The following is a 5,709-nucleotide window of genomic DNA, read 5'->3' on the forward strand; positions in this document are numbered from 1 at the left end:
CAGGTACTAAGACCTGAGTCCTAAGTTCCCTGAATAACTCACTGACTATGGTAGAAACGTAGGTTGTGACCCTAGTTCCTACACTCCCATCGCTTGCAGGATTGTGCTTGTGGTCAAGGTCCTTACAAGATGCAACCTTGCGGGATCACTTGCAATCACTGGAACCACTCTTGGGGAATTACAACCATGACCACCCATGGTTTCAGCCCGGTTACAACCACTCTTGAGTCCTTGCATGGGACCTAGCACAATTGACCAGTCCCTGGTTCTTACGACTTGCTGTGACTCTATGGTCCTGTAATAGGGCCTCCTCGGTCCTGTTTCTGTCTCCGTCTACAAACCACGCAGAGACCCTTGTGCTCGTTCAACACCTTGTGCAGTTTATTTATAATTGAGTCCCACCACCTTCACAGCATACCAAACGCCATTACAAGCAGGGGAGAGCAATCTCTCTCTCCCTCTCACTGCCTGCTTTCCCCCTTTTCACATCCTTCCTGTGGCTATTTGTGGGCTCTGGCTAGTGGCTTAATTAGCCTTTCTGCCCTGCCCCACAAATTAGACACAGGTCTGCCTCATCAGCTCCAGTCTGCTATGCCTGACTGGAGCTGCTGTGAACAGAGTGCTGACTCAGGGTTTCATACCTAGCACTCTGTCACACACCTCCCCCTTTATCTAACCGCAAGGTTCTTCTTTCCCCATGCTCTCCCTCTCTTACCGGAGGGGCCACCCTGTGGGAACCAGTCTCTATCTCCAGGGCAATCATCCAGGTTTCCCTTGTGGGGTTTGCTCATCCCCCACCCACAGAACTCACACAGTGTGGGGACGAGGACACCCCCACAGAGCTCTGTAGCAGCCCATTGGCCTTCATACCATGGGCATCCTGGAGGGTTACTTCTCTCATTCTCTCTTTCTGCATGGCTTTTTATCAGTATCAACTCAATTAAACATCTCTACATAGCACCATGTAACAGGAGTCCCATTTCAGATGCCGGGGGGCGGGGAGGGAGGCGTGACTTTAACTGTGATTCCAGGGGCTACACTACAGACACAAGTAGATTTCAGAAATAACCAAACACCGCCACTACCCTGTAGGCTAACTACTTTAAACCTTGTGGTATGGCAACAATTTGAAAGATGCACATGAACAATATTTTATTACACCCTAACTCAAAGGTTGTTTCACAGTACCCCACAACTGAAGCACTTTTCATAGCAGCAGTTTTTGTATTCTTACTTTTCCAATGCGCAAATGATTGATCAAAATTCTAAATTAAATAGAATTAAGTAGCAGCCTGGGGTAGTGGAAGCCTAAGGCTTTGGCCGGGAGAGGCAGGGCGCAGAGTACCAGGCGCAGAGCAGTGTGTGTGAGTGAGGCAGAGGAGCACCAGGCAAGGGATGTTGACATCAAAGAAGCCATTGACAGCTCATGGGAGGGGTTGTGTGACTCTTGCACACACATGCACAACACTGCACGCTTGCCTTAAAAGGCCTACACTCATTTCCTGAGCAGGTACAAGCTGGAGCCTAGTTCGAGGGCTCGCTCAAAGGCTGCCAGGGGAGCCCTCAGCCCTTTAGAGACACACTAATACATACACTGGCAAACTTTGTTTGTAAAATTATAATGTGGTACAAAACTCAGGGGGAGGGCAGGTGGCCACCACCCTCCCTAAATGGCGCCCCTGCCATGTAAGCAGTATTGTAAAACAACAGATAACTGATCAACACGAGCAGTATCAGGAGTTGAATCTACCATCAAAGACCAGTGTTTCGCCTGTTTGACTTCAATTACAATGAATTCCAAAACCTTACATCCCATTAGCTCAATTAACTTATCACAGATTGTTTTAAACAAATAGGATGGGTGGCCTTTCCTTTTGTTTCCATAGTGTTTAATATGCTCACTTAGAAAAGGGTTAAATTCAGTGATGGCTTCAAGAATACCTAGATAATTTCCATTCTGAGGAGAGCCAGTAAGTTCCTGCCTTCCTCTAAATGCTAAACCACGTTCAGCAAGAAACTTACCAACAACCATAATACACCTTAAAACTTCCTTCAAGTAGGCAGTTTATGTTAGAAGCAGCCACACCATCGCCCTATCAATGTGATTCTTGCCTTGCAAATGGGCTAGCTATGCAACCGGGCTAGCCAAGTAACCGTGGCATCATGATGTTCCACACTGTAACAAGTCTTCTCTCCTTTTTTCCAGCTGGAAAAGCCAGGGGCTACAAAGGGGCTAAGATTGTTAGGCGAGGAAAATAGTTTGCACATGAAAGAGAATACTGTTCCTGTGGATTTAGAATACATCAAGCCATGCCTCTGATAACGCGCTCCATTTGGTAATTTTTATTCAAAAAGAAAAGATGAGAGAGATCTTTTCTGATGTTTATACTGCTGCTCAGAAGCTATAAATTTGTCATGGTGATTCTGAAGACAGAGCAGACCTTTCTCAATACATTGGGGGTGAAACTCCCCTGCTATCAAAGCAGGCCATTGAACTGGATATTGTTCAACACTAATGACAACATTATTCTCTTTATCACTACTATTCTTCTTTGCCTTCTGTACAGCGGCAGGAAAAATGGGTCATCATTCTCAGTATCACTTTTGTCCTAGATTTCAAGAACGCTTGCCTTTTCTTCTGCCCTCTCCTGAGTGAATGAGTTCGTATGTATTTATCTTCCCTTTGATTATCATTTCTGAGAGAGACGGTCCAGCTTCTTTGGAAAATGATTCTGAAGTACTACTAGCAACAAGGTTTGGTAATTTGCTTACAGTTTTCTCTCTTTCTAACTTTCCTTTTCGCTGCTCCCTCCGCTTGGGAATTAAAACAATACTAAAGAAGTACTGGGCAGTGCAGCCAATAGCAGCCAGCGGTTAGCGCTTCCAATTCACAACCCCATCGCCAGCAACTGAACGTCTGAAAAAAATTAAACCCTAACTGAAAGCTTAAAAACAAAATCAGTGTCAGCAAGGAGCATCTATTTTTAGTTGTTTTTCTTTTCTTTTTAGTGTTAGCATACGTATAATAAAATCTCCCTTGTCTATAGTCTATATGTGATGGATTGGAGGTCTCCCAGAAAAGCAGAGGCTTGAGGGGTGTAGTCCCCTCAGCCCCCCTTTAATTCAGTATTGTGTGGTTAGGACATAAAAAACGTGTGTTTGTGCAACAAGGTGAGCCAATCCTTGCCTTGAGGCCAAAGGTATGAAACTGAGCAAGTCTGGGGGCAGTGTGGGTGCCGTCAGCTGGAACCCTCTTGTAGCAACTAGGAGAGGATAATGTTCACAGGTATAAGACCTTTCTCAAGGTTCCAGCAGTCCTTACCTGATCGTTCATTTGGACTCTTAATCCTTAGGTTGAAGTATTTAAATACCTCTTTGGGCTGGGGAGAGGGTTCTAAAAATGTGCTATGGATTTAAAATGAGGCTCGAAGCATGACAGGAGCAGACAGAGTTTATAACTCAGACACAAGTCAGAGAAATTGCTAATTCAAATTCTGTGTCTGGATGATCTGCCAGGAGAGAGACAGGAGCTTCTCCCAACCAACAGGGATGGAAATGTGTATCCTAACTCATGACATCACTATTGCTATGCCTCCTTAGCTGCTTCTAAAAAATCAGGTTCTGAATTGTGCCTGTCCCGAGCGACTCCCAAGCTAAAGGACCTGCATGCAGCAAAGTTTGGAGCAGGAGAATCATCCTAGGAAGCACAGATGAAGTAGCTGTTGATAGTGAAGGTGGGGTGGGGTGGAGGGCAGAGTGAGGGAGACACTGCAGAGCAGGAGACACTGAGATTCCAGCAAAAAGAGAGACTCCCTTTAGGGACTATGTAACCAAGAAGCAGTTCAGTGTATGCCATGCTGCAATGTTAGCTATAGACATGGGCGAAGGGTAAGGCTGCGAGTCTTTCACGCAGGTCACGGAAGTCACGGATTCCATGACTTTCCGGGACCTCCAGGACTTCTGCAGCAGCTGGTGCGGCTGACCCCAGGGCCACCTGAGCAGCTGGGGTGGCCCCGGGGCCATCTGCACTGGCGGCTGCTTGGGTGGCCCCAGGGCAGCTGGTCTCAGACGCTGCCCCAGAGCAGCAGTCCGAGAGCAGCAGTGGCGCCCCAGGCTGCCCCTTTCCCCCCCAGTGGCACGAATGGGGCCCCAGGACGCTGCTCCCCCGGCTGCTGTGCTGGCAGCAGGGCTCTGGGGTGCTGCCCTCCACCCAGAGCAGCAGCAGCGGGGGGGCCCTGGGCCACACCCCAGCAGCAGCGGGGCCCCAGAGCATCCCCCCAAAGGAGCAGCAGCGTCCCCCGGAGCGTCCTCCCCACAGCAGTAGTGTCCACGGAAGCACCCCCCGCCCCCAACACCTAAGATTTAGTTAGGGGTATTTTTAGTAAAAGTCATAGACAGGACAGGGGCTGTGACTTTTGTTTATTGCCTGTGACCAGTCCATGACTTTTACTAAAAATACCCATGAGTAAATCATAGCCTTAGTGATGGTTGAACCACAGGCTCAGGGAGGCTAGCCCGCAGCCTGGCCCTCCCCTTCTGCCCAAGCCCCCGCCCCCCCTTCTCCTGCCAAAGCCCAGAGGCTCTTGCCAAAGGCCACCAGCCCACTTCCCCCAGCCCAAGAGCACTGGCTGCCGGGGCCTGAGCCCCAGTGCCTCCAGCCCCACCAAGCACAGGGCAGGAAGCCTCAGCGCCTCCAGTCCTGGAGCACCAGGTGCCATGGCCCCAGCACCCTCAGCCCTGGAGCCCTGGGTGGCGCAGCCCCAGTGCCCGGGGGCACCCCAGTGCTGGACAATCTCAGCCACCCCAAGTCCTGGACACAGGCCGGCTGCCCCAGCCCCCACACACTTCCCGAAAGAGGAGCAGCCTGCCTGGGCTGGGGCCAAGGGGGAAGCGGTAAGCAGGAGGGGGCCTCGGGGTGGAGTGTGGGTATGGCCACGCGGGGTTGTTTGGGGAGGCATAGCCTTCCCCCACCTACAATATGTGCCTCCTATGGCTATAGCTCTGGGATAATCAACTTTTGGCTTTCTCAGAGCATTCTAAAGGTGAAAAGGAAACCTCAATCATTTGGGAATTTTTCTTGGCCCCCTCCCCTTGCGTGGCTCGGTTTTTCTGATTGAGTGTTCCTTGCTTTACAAGAAGAACAGGGGAGCCTGAGTCTCAGCAACAGCTTAGGACTCTCTCCAACTCATGATTTGGGTAGGGGAAGCAGCTCTCTTCACTGTGCTTTCAAAACTTACTCAGCATCATGGGTAAGATAACTGTAGTTTTTTTAGGTGATTTATGAAAGCAGACTGGGATTGGGCTGGGATGGGGGGGAAGATGGAATGAGAAATAGACAAGATGACCTACCCTTTTATTTTTACCTGGTTCTTCTCTTGCTGAGTATGTGTTTGCAGTTCATTAGCCTTTTTCTGCTGCTAAAATGAATACACCTGGAATATTTTAAACTAGGGGGAATTGCAGGTCTTTGTCTCTTTCCCCTGTTCTCTTCAGCAGGTCCTGGGTGCTTATTTTGTTGGAAGCAGCAGTGCTTTCGTCCTTCAAGCACCTTGTGCTGCATTGCAGCTGAGCGCTCCATAGATGTCTTAATCTCTGCACTTTACCTCAGTGTGAGGCTCAGTAGCTCCAAATCAGCTTCTCTGCATAGCCTGCCTCCTGGCTCATGTTCCCTCCCTGGTGTTTCTCTAAAAGGGTTCCTCCCAAAACTGA

The sequence above is a fragment of the Chelonia mydas genome, chromosome 1 (assembly GCF_015237465.2).
Source record: "Chelonia mydas isolate rCheMyd1 chromosome 1, rCheMyd1.pri.v2, whole genome shotgun sequence".
Taxonomy (NCBI): domain Eukaryota; kingdom Metazoa; phylum Chordata; order Testudines; family Cheloniidae; genus Chelonia; species Chelonia mydas.